Source organism: Bufo gargarizans, chromosome 2 (assembly GCF_014858855.1).
Source record: "Bufo gargarizans isolate SCDJY-AF-19 chromosome 2, ASM1485885v1, whole genome shotgun sequence".
NCBI classification, from domain to species: Eukaryota; Metazoa; Chordata; class Amphibia; order Anura; family Bufonidae; genus Bufo; species Bufo gargarizans.
Window position 1 is genome coordinate 469,195,995 of NC_058081.1, and position 12,378 is coordinate 469,208,372.

Here is a 12,378-nt window from a genome sequence, read left to right on the forward strand (position 1 = left end):
TTGTTATGACCGGCTATTTTGAGGTCATATATGTGTAACATAGTTTAGTCCCCTGAGGAATTGGTAGTAACCAAAGAAACGCGTCGGGACATCTTTAATTACCATGAAAAGGGATATCACCAGGTCCCTTGTTTATTGGGCCATACTAGTGTTGTAGCATCAAGCCTTGACATTCAGGCAGGGACACTGTATAGCCATATCTTATTATATCTTTTGCTAGTTGTCTTTGGACTACCAGTGGTATCAGGAGTGATCGGACCTGTTCACACCTGCTGGACGAAGCTGGGCAGTCTAAAAAACTAGGAAGGGTAACTCTAGGGTTTGTAAGCTAGAGTGGGGACAGAGACAGACTTAGGGACACCTAGGGCTTGAGACCCAGCGCTTTGTCCTTCCATCTGTTTTTCCTCTCACTCTATATATATTGCTATCCCTTCATTGGGTCCCTTCCTCACCTAAAGCTATACTGCAATTTTACATGTATATGAAGTTCATAGTTGTATTCAATTCAACATTTTTTCAAAACTTTTTGGGCCTATTATTTTATATGTAAACATTAAATGCTAAGTTTTATTAGAAGCTACCCACTATATGTGAATTGTTGATGAAGGGATGATCTTATGAAGTGATGATCATGTAAAGGGATTTAGATTTTTCTTTAGATTCAGTTTAATTGGTGTGTTTTTTTTTATATAACTAGAAGGGTGTTAATTACATTACACTACGTGCAGAATTATTAGGCAAATGAGTATTTTGACCACATCATCCTCTTTATGCATGTTGTCTTACTCCAAGCTGTATAGGCTCGAAAGCCTACTACCAATTAAGCATATTAGGTGATGTGCATCTCTGTAATGAGAAGGGGTGTGGTCTAATGACATCAACACCCTATATCAGGTGTGCATAATTATTAGGCAACTTCTTTTGGCAAAATGGGTCAAAAGAAGGACTTGACAGGCTCAGAAAAGTCAAAAATAGTGAGATATCTTGCAGAGGGATGCAGCACTCTTAAAATTGCAAAGCTTCTGAAGCGTGATCATCGAACAATCAAGCGTTTCATTCAAAATAGTCAACAGGGTCGCAAGAAGCATGTGGAAAAACCAAGGCGCAAAATAACTGCCCATGAACTGAGAAAAGTCAAGCGTGCAGCTGCCAAGATGCCACTTGTCACCAGTTTGGCCATATTTCAGAGCTGCAACATCACTGGAGTGCCCAAAAGCACAAGGTGTGCAATACTCAGAGACATGGCCAAGGTAAGAAAGGCTGAAAGACGACCACCACTGAACAAGACACACAAGCTGAAACGTCAAGACTGGGCCAAGAAATATCTCAAGACTGATTTTTCTAAGGTTTTATCGACTGATGAAATGAGAGTGAGTCTTGATGGGCCAGATGGCTGGATTGGTAAAGGGCAGAGAGCTCCAGTCCGACTCAGATGCCAACAAGGTGGAGGTGGAGTACTGGTTTGGGCTGGTATCATCAAAGATGAGCTTGTGGGGCCTTTTTGGGTTGAGGATGGAGTCAAGCTCAACTCCCAGTCCTACTGCCAGTTTCTGGAAGACACCTTCTTCAAGCAGTGGTACAGGAAGAAGTCTGCAAGGTAAGAAAAACATGATTTTCATGCAGGACAATGCTCCATCACACGCGTCCAAGTACTCCACAACGTGGCTGGCAAGAAAGGGTATAAAAGAAGAAAATCTAATGACATGGCCTCCTTGTTCACCTGATCTGAACCCCATTGAGAACCTGTGGTCCATCATCAAATGTGAGATTTACAAGGAGGGAAAACAGTACACCTCTCTGAACAGTGTCTGGGAGGCTGTGGTTGCTGCTGCACGCAATGTTGATGGTGAACAGATCAAAACACTGACAGAATCCATGGATGGCAGGCTTTTGAGTGTCCTTGCAAAGAAAGGTGGCTATATTGGTCACTGATTTGTTTTTGTTTTGTTTTTGAATGTCAGAAATGTATATTTGTGAATGTTGAGATGTTATATTGGTTTCACTGGTAAAAATAAATAATTGAAATGGGTATATATTTGTTTTTTGTTAAGTTGCCTAATAATTATGTACAGTAATAGTCACCTGCACACACAGATATCCCCCTAAAATAGCTAAAACTAAAAACAAACTAAAAACTACTTCCAAAAATATTCAGCTTTGATATTAATGAGTTTTTTGGGTTCATTAAGAACATGGTTGTTGTTCAATAATAAAATTAATCCTCAAAAATACAACTTGCCTAATAATTCTGCACTCCCTGTATATACAGTAGATATAAAAAGTCTACACACCCCTGTTAAAATGTCAGGTTTCTGTGATGTAAAAAAATTAGACAAGGATAATTCATTTCAGAACTTTTTCCACCTTTAATGTGACCTATAAACTGTACAACTCAATTGAAAAACAAACTGAAATCTTTTAGGTAGAGGGAAAAAAAATAAAAAAAAAATAATAATATGGTGTGCACACCCTTAAACTAATACTTTGTTGAAGCACCTTTTGATTTTATTACAGCACTCAGTCTTTTGGGGTATGAGTCAGCATGGCACATTTTGACTTGGCCCACTTTTCTTTGCAAAGACACTCCAAATCTGTCAGAGTGCGAAGGCATCTTCTGTGCACAGCCCTCTTCAGATCACCCCACAGATTTTCAATCAGATTCAGGTCTGGGCTCTGGCTGGGCCATTCCAAAGGTGTACCATGGACATGAGGGGAGGATCAGGAGCAAGCCATGATTGAGCTTAAAAGAAAACTTGCCCAAGCCCCATGTCTAGCTGATCCACAGGGGGGTAAACCCTTTTATCTGGAAACTGGGTTTACAGACCTCAGTATTATTATTGTACTATGTCAGAAATGGGATAAATTGCATAAAGTTATTGCTTATACAAGTAAGTCTTTGTCACCTTTAGAAGTAAAGTTTAATGACTGTGAAAAAGCTTTATTAGCCACAGTCTGGGTGCTTCAGAACTTTAGAAGTTATATTCAGGGTAAGAAAATCATAGTTCAAATGGCACGCCAACCCCTCCAATATTTACAAAGTGACAAAATTAGGGCTGAAAATTTATCAAACAGCAGAATTACTGCTTGGACGTTGTCTTTACAAGGATGGCCATTGAAAGTCCAGTATAAACAAAATAAAAAGTGTCCAGTAGCCCAAGGACATGCCGAACTTCATGACTATGCTGCTCATTCTCAGAAAGATGACATAGTAGACAATTTCCTAGAGGAATAAAAATCTTCCCCTTATAAGGCGTATGATGAAAATTATTGTCCGTTACTTCCCTGTGTCTATATTGATGGTTGTGCTTATCACACCACCGTAGGGGATGAAAGAAAACTAGTGGCAGGTATCAGCATTACTTGGACAGATGAATGCCTAATATTTCAGTAGGATACAGTATTGGTGCTAAGAGCAGCCAAGTAGCAGAATTAGCAGTGGTATACCAGACTGTTCAAATTGCTTTAGCGCATAACATCAAAGATATTATAGTTACCGATTCCAATTATGTACAGAACAGTTTTGTTGAATATATGCCTACTTGGAAAAGGAATAACATGTTGCGGTCCAATAACAAATCTGTGAAACATGCCAAGTTATTTTGTGCCATAGATGAATTAGTTCAATGTAATGTTCTAGTCCTTTATTGGAAAAAGAGTAAAGGTCATTCCAAAACCCAGAACATGGACAAAGAATCTAATCATCTAGCCGATAAACTGCCGAAACAAGAGGCCATAAATGGTGACCACGTGAAGATAGATAATTTACTAGAGACAATACCCATAGAAACTGTCACTAGACGACAAGCTAGGGCACAAACTGAAAATAATGTGGCTCAGTGAAATCAAGAGTCTACCAGTGAGGATTTAATTAAGAGACAAAAAGAAGATCCTATAATTGGAATCTTCTATAAACATATTGAAGATCCTAATAATAATCCCATATCGGAGAAGGATTATGCCCAAAAAGAAGATCTCAGATTATTTATGAATATCAAATTGCAATTTGTTATTCAAGATGGTTTATTGATGAGAACCTCTAAAAATAGTATTCAACAGTGGTAGTTCCCACTACGTTTAGAGGCCTGATGTTACAGCATGCCCATGATGCGCCTACAGCTGGTCATCGTGGAGAAAAGATTACTTATGAATCACTACGTGATTATGCATATTGGCCTCATATGTTGAAAGATGCACAAATTTACTGTCAAGGTTGTTTGGTGTGTGCTTAATTTTTCATTACCGTGGTCCGATATCCAGATTGATTTCATAGGTCCTGTTACCAGGTCATCCCGGGGAAACAAATACATGTTGACAGTGTATTTTCCAAGTGGGTAGAGTGTTTACTGGCTCATAATAACACTGCCAAAACATGTGCTGCTTTACTTATTAATCATGTATTTTCCAGATTTGGGTTACCATTAGGAATCGATTCAGACCGTGGATCATACTTTGTGAGGTAATGTCCAAGATATGGAAGATCTTGGGTGTAAAAAGGAAGTTACATATTGCCTATCGTCCTGCATCTAGTTGATCCGTTGAACGCTATAACCAGTCCATTGTCAATGTCCTGAAGAAGTATGTTAAAGAATCAGGTAAAGACTGGGACGTGAAGTTACTGTTAGTGCTCATGGCTATTAGAGCCACACCAAGTACGGCTACCAAGATGTCACCCTTTGAGCTGATGACAGATAGGAGAATATTACTCCCACAACATCTGTTGTATTGCACATCAGATCATAACCTGACCAATACAGCCATGACACATCAGTATGTGGAAAATCTATGACAACATATTCAACAACCGTTTGCTTTTGTGCAAAAGAACCTTGAGAAAGCAGCCGTAAATACAAAAACTTATTACGATCTTAAAACCACGAGGAAGGAATATGAGGAAGGAGATAGAGTGTATCTTCATAATTTTGCCCGGGATCGGGTAAAAGAGAAGAAGTTCCTTTTGTCATGGAACGGTCCGTATGGCATCATCGATAAACTATCACCTGTAGTCTACAAGGTGAAAATTTATATAAAAGATGGGTTCATAGAGAAATGAGTCCATGTAAATCAATTACGAGTGTGTCATCCTAGATCTCAATTGAGAATACTGGAGGGTGATGCTGAAGAAGATAATTAATAAGGATATCGATAAAATGTGATCGATGATTGACATTATAATCTTTTCTCAGCTTACAGATGGTCAGATTTTGTGATGAGTTATCACACATCCCTGCATAACCTAACAAAAAAAAACCTGTAAATATCAATTATTAAGAGCATCTATTCATAATCTCATTTTCTTAGAATAATATAAAAATGATGGTCTGAACCAAGACATTGATCTGCCAAGACAATAATGAAAACCAAATATACAGATATCGTGGGGATGGTGTTACATAGTAACATAGTATATAAGGCTGAGAAAATACATTTGTCCATCCAGTTTGGCCTGTTATCCTGCAAGTTAATCCAGAGGAAGGCAACAAAAAACAAACAAACTGTGAGGTAGTAGCCAATTTTCTCCACTTAATGGGGAAAAAAATTCCTTCCCGACTCCAATCAGGCAATCAGAATAACTGCCTGGATTAACGACCCCCCTCTAGTAGCTATAGCCTATAATATTATTACACTCCAGAAATTCATCCAAGCCCCTCTTGAATTATATTATTGTACTCACCATCACCACCTCTTCAGGCAGAGAGTTCCATAGTCTCACTGCTCTTACCGTAAAGAATCCTCTTCTATGTTTGTGTACAAACCTTCTTTCCTCCAGACGCAGATGGTGTCCCCTCATCACAGTCACAGTCCTGGGGATAAATAGATGATCGGAGAGATCTCTGTACTGTCCCCTGATATATTTATACAAAGTAATTAGATCTCCCCTCAGTCGTCTTTTTTTCTAAAGTGAATAACTCTAATGTTGATAATCTTTCAGGGTACTGTAGTTGCCCCATTCCAGTTATTACTTTAGTTGCCCGCCTCTGAACCCTCTCCAGCTCTGCTATGTCTGCCTTGTTAACAGGAGCCCAGAACTGTACACAGTACTCCATGTGTGGTCTGACAAGTGATTTATAAAGTGGCAGGACTATGTTCTCATCAAGGGCATTTATGCCCCTTTTGATGCAACCCATTATCTTGTTGGCCTTGGCAGCAGCTGCCTGACACTGGTTTTTACGGCTTAGTTTGCTGTTTATAAACATTGCTAGGTCCTTTTCCATGTCAGTGTTACCAAGTGTTTTACCATTTAGTATGTACGGGTGATTTGCATTATTCCTTCCCATGTGCATAACCTTACATTCCTCAGTGTTAAATCTCATCTGCCACTTCTCTGCAAAAGCCTCTAATCTATCCAGAGCCATCTGTAGCAGTATATTGTCCTCTTCAGTGTTAATTACTTTACACAGTTTAGTGTCATCTGCAAAAATTTATATTTTAATGTGCAAGCCTTCTACAAGATCATTAATAAATATACTAACCCCTGAGGTACACCACTAGTGACAGTGACCCAATCTGAGTGTGTACCATTAATAACCACCCTCTGTTTTCTATAATTGAGCCAGTTACTTACCCACATACAGACATTTTCTCCCAGTCCGAGCATTCTCATTTTATATACTAACCTTTTGTGTGGTACAGTGTCAAATGCTTTGGAGAAGTCCAGATATACGACATCTATTGATTCACCACTGTCAAGTCTAGAACTTACCTCCTCATAGAAACTGATTAAATAAGTTTGACATGACCGATCCCTCATGAAGCCATGCTGATATGGTGTTATTTGCTTATTTTGATTGAGATCCTCCAAGATAGCATCTCTTAGAAAACCTTCAAAGAGTTTGCCCACAACAGATGTTGAACTTACCGGCCTATAGTTTCCGGGCTCTGTTTTTGCACCCTTTTTGAATATTGGCACCACATTTTCTATGCGTCAATCCTGTGGAACACTCCCTGTCAGTATATAGTCTGTAAATATCAGAAATAAGGGTCTGACTATGACATTACTTAATTCTCTTAGCATACAGGGGTGTATGCCATCTGGTCCTGGCGATTTGTCTATTTTAATTCGCTGTTGTACTTCTTCCTGGGTTGGACAGGGCACTTTTAATGGGGAATTTACTTTTACATTCTGCATTTCATCTTATTATTATTTTCCTCAGTGAATACAGTGGAGAAAAAAAATATTTTATAGTATTGCTTTCTCCTCGCCGCACTCTGCATTTCCTCCTCATTGCTCTGTAGAGGGCCGACACCTTCAGATATATACTTTTTACCATTTACATAATTGAAAAACATTTTAGGGTTAGTTTTGCTCTCTTTGGCAATTAATCTCTCGGTCTCTAGTTTGGCTGCTTTTATTTGTTTTTTACATATTCTATTTTTTTCCCTTATAGTTTTTCAGTGCTTCCTGGCCCCCCTCTTGTTTTAGAGATTTAAATGCTTTCTTTTTGTCATTTATTGCTTTCTTTGCAGTTCTATTTATCCACATTGGTTTCTTCTTGTTCCTTAACCCTTTATTACTATAAGGTATGTACCTCTCACAATTAGATTTTGGGATGCTCTTAAAAATATCCCATTTTGTGGCGGTATTTTTATTTTTGAGGGCTTTGTCCCAGTTAGTTACGCCTATGGCCTCTCTTAGTTGGCTAAATTTAGCTTTTTTTGAAGTTTGGTATTTTTGTTCCTCCCTGTAGAAATGCTTGTTTGAATGATAATTGGAAGGTTATTACTTTATGGTCACTATTTCCCAGGTGTCCCCCAACCTGCACATCTGTTGTTCTGTCAGGTCTATTGGTTAATACTAAGTCCAGTATGGCCGTCCCTCTAGTCAGGTTCTGAACCATTTGGGAAAAGTAATTGTCTTTGGTTATTGCCAATAACCTGTTTCCTTTATGAGATGTACAGCTTTCAGTTTCCCAGTCTATAATTGGGTAGTTGATGATTTGCCGCCTCGTCTATCTCATTTAGTAGTAGATTTTCTGTGGACTCTGGTATATTAGGTGGTTTATAATAAACTCCTATTAATAATTTATTATTATTTTTGCCTCCATATATTTCTACCCACAGTGACTCCACATGTTCATGTCCCTCACTTATACCTTCTTGGACTGTTGGCTTTAGACAGGACTTTACATAAAGGAAGACCCCTCCCCCTCTCCGGTTTTGACGATCCTTTCTAAACAGACTGTAACCTTGTACATTAACTGCCTAGTCATAGCTATTATCTAGCCATGTCTAAATTTTTCCCACTATGTCATAGTCCTCCTCACACATCACTAATTCCAGTTCCCCAGTTTTATTAGTCAGGCTTCTGGCATTAGTATACATACAATTAAGAGGTTTATGTGTATTTTGTACCCTACAGTTTTCCATCTGAACTGTTCTATTCCCTCCTTCCATTTCTCCCCTAGTCCCACTAGCTTGCCCCCGGTCTCTATCTGCACTATCTTCCCATCCTATAATGTAATTATCTTCCCCCCCCCAGTCCCTAGTTTAAACACTCCTCCAACCTTCTAGCCATCTTTCCCCCCAACACAGCTACCCCTTCCCCATTGAGGTGCAGCCCATTACGAAGATAGAGCCTGTAGCTGACAGAGAAGTCGGCCCAGTTCTCCAGGAACCGAAACCCCTCCTTCTTACACCAGTTCTTAAGCCACTTGTTAACCTCCCTAATCTCCCGCTGCCTTTCTTGTGTGACTCATGGTACAGGCAGTATTTCGGAAAACACTACCTTTGAGGTCCTTGCCCTAAGCTTTCGACCTAAATCCCTCAAATAATTTTTAAGGACTCTCCACCTTCCTCTAACTTTGTAATGGGTTCCGATATAGACCATGACCGCTAGATATTCTCCAGCCCCTCCCAGTAATCTGTCAACCCGATCTGCGATGTGACAAACTCAATGCAGATCAAGAGCTCTGGTGAGCTTGTTGTTTATGAGAACAATCTAGAATCTCCTCTATTATAGATCCTAATTTGTTTACATAAATTATATAGACTGTTAATCAGAGCAGTATAAATATCCTGACATATACACACAGGATCTTCTCCCTACCTGTTGTTGTGCAAAGCTCTGCAGAACTCCCCTGTCAGATCCTGTGCCCAGCATTTGTGTGCTCACAGTGACTTCTCCTGTACAGGCACATATCTGTTCTCTCAGGCTTGTGCACGAAACATCATCAGAGCAGGGAGAGAAGCTGACATCAAAGGTCATGTGATCCTAAGTGAAATCTGAGAAAGGAGCCACTGGAGATAAAGTAAGTGAATTGCAAAGTCCTTACATTTGCCTAGTTAGAAACATTCAAAGAACCAAAAGATAACTCAGACAATCCCTTTAATATACAACCAGCTTTACTTCTCATAATTTCATAGAAATATGGAGGGATATAGTTGAATTACGTTTTGAGAGAGATTTGCCAGCATGAATTTTTACATTTCTGTGGTTAACCAAATGTAGCAGAGAAAAGACATATGACATAAAATTACAGTATTCTGCTACAGAGCGGGGGCTTGCATCAGTTCTGCAGTGATTTTGTTATTGTGGTATATAAGTCCAGCCATCGGCTCACTTGGTGCTGCAAATACAATATATAGAGAACAGTTTAACCCAGTGCAATGTATGGGAGAATAAGTAGGCACTTGTCATGTATGGTTTGGTAGAAACTATGTAGTTAATGCTTTGAAATGATATTTCAATAAGCAAAAGAATATAAATGAGCAAATCTAGAAATATTTAATATGTTGTATAGCAAAAGTATAGCTAGGTAAAAATGTTATAACTACTAAAGGGACACTGGAGCTACTACATGAATGGAGTGGTATACCTCTAATAAAGGCAGACCATGCAGCTGTTATAGGGCCAATGGGGAAAAGGGGCCCACAGTGAACCAAAGGCCCTGCCCATTAATTACACTCATTACTGTCCAGCTCCAGTATATTATCCCTATCATCAGTTCCTGTACATCTAGTAAAGCAACTGCATAGGTGTAGTTCCCTGGTTAGATAGGAGCATCTGCTAGGACCTGTGATGACGTCATCATCATCAAAGGTCCTGTACATCTAGTAAAAGAACTGCACAAAGCATCATTATACTGTAGGTCCTTCAATCCCCAACAGCATGGAGAAGAACTGCAGGATGAGCTCTCCACTGAGACTATAATGGAGTGGTAGGAGGAGGTTCATTTGCACCCTTCTCTTCATTTGTATTTTATAGATATCTTTAAAAACATTTTAAAACAGGAATCCAAAGTCCAGCCGGTAGCGAAGCCAACTTCAGATTCCTGTTTTAAAATGTTTTGAAAGTCGTAGAATCGAAGCCCAAAGTTATTAACCGAAGTCTTGCACGACTTCGGACTTAAAATTTTTTGCCTCGCTGAAGCACATATATTTTAATGGTGTGCGGAGGCAGGTCTTTGTACAGCATTAAAACAAAGTTTTGGAACAAATCCACTTCGGATCTTGGATCCGAAGCTCAATTAGCTCACCCCTAATTGTGACCATGGCATCTCAGCGGTCATTTACCGGGAGCGGGATGCTAACGTCCCCATCCCCCACAACAAGATTTTGAGAAAACCATTCAGTTATTATAGCAGCCAGGAGCTTTCTGAAGGCTCTCAGCCTGCCATAATTAAAGGGAACCTGTCATCAACTTTATGCTGACCTCACTGAGGGCAGCATAAATTAGTGACAGAAATGCTGATTTCGGTGGTGTGTCACTCATGAGCTAAAAGTATGTGGTTGCTGAGAACCAGCATCATAATCATTGCAGCACAGGCCTGGAAAAGAGTCAAATCTACCTGAGAAGAGTCATGGTTATTCATAATCTCCTGCTCTCCCCGTCCATCTCCTGATGGCTGGCATTTCTCTCCTAGAGAGAAAGCGAGAAAACTAGGTAGAAGACTGTCAATCATCAGCAGGTGCGCAGGAGAGCAGGAATTCGTGAATAACCATGACTCTTCTCAGGTGGCCGGGACTCTTTTCCAGACCTAGTCTGCAATAATTGTGATGTTGGTTCTCAGAAATCACTTACTTTTCACTTATAAATGACAGACTGCTGAAATCAACTCATCTGTCTCTACTTTATTCTGCCGTTAGTATATGCAGCATAAAGTTGAGGACAGGTTCCCTTTAAATTCCTATTAAGCCCTGCCTATGACATTTTCACCATAGACTGCCACTGTAGTCTTTGAAATATGAGAGCTAATGATCCCTTGTTCAAACTAAAGGACTAAAACTAAAGTTAAAAAAAGGAAAAACTATATTTTAAAAATAGAACTATTATCAAATATTTAGAAAAGGCTCAACCAGCAAACTACTGGAGCACAGCCTTTCAGTTACCAACTGAAAAAAGAGAATAAATCAGGAATAATATAGGTTGGCTCACAGTATTTTTGCATAAATGTTTTATTAATACACTAAATCAATTGTTAAAAATTTGCTAGCTTTGTGCCATCATATCAGCATACATACATACATGTGTACAAAATAGGTTATTATGTGCGGAGCTCTCGCACAAACCTAAATAGTTGGAGTACTCCTAAAATGAGACCAAATAGCTACAGTGAGGCTGCGAGAGATGATTGCTTGAATTGAACCGCTTGAATGTCCAGGGCATGGATATCACTTGAGGTTGCAAAATGTCTTTGCTATAGTTGCCACAGGAAGGTTCTCTATTCAAATGTCCTGTAATGAATCTTAACCGCGCTTGTTTAGCGTTGTTCCACTTACTGTTTGTTTGTGGGGTAAGAATTCAGACCGGCTCGCTCAGCATCTCACTCCCTCAGCGTCCCACGTGTCCAGCCAGATAGTCGATCGCTGGTTGATGACGCAGACGCCTGAAGCTGTCAAGCCCACGGGAGCTGGTTTAGGTTTAGCTGGTAATTGCCTGAACCTGTCAGGTCAGCAGCAGTGGATGCAATAGGATTTTACCTTATGCTTGCGGTCTTGATAGATATAATGTCCCAGGTTTTTTGATCCACTTTGGGGATAGATGGTAAAAACAGAACCTTTCCAGCGGTCTGGGATGTCTTCAGATCTTTATGGAAGTTGAAAAATTTGAAAATTGAAGAAAGTCCTCTTCTCGCTTTTTATGTGAAAACCGCACCAGTAGCCTTGGTCTCTATACACACTACACACTAGACATGTTTCGGAAACAAGTTCCTTCCTCAGTAGGTAATCGCAGAATGCTGAATGTAGGCACAAAACATGACTTTAAATACTCTCTTGGGTTCAATATAAGATATGGATTGGATTGTGGACTGGCCTGGTATCCCAGCCTCAATCAATACCTCCACAATATATACACTGGTTGTTCACAAATTTGCTGCAACATATATCTTGCTGTCACATTATATATATATGTATGGTCAAAGCCATATCAAAATTATGCAA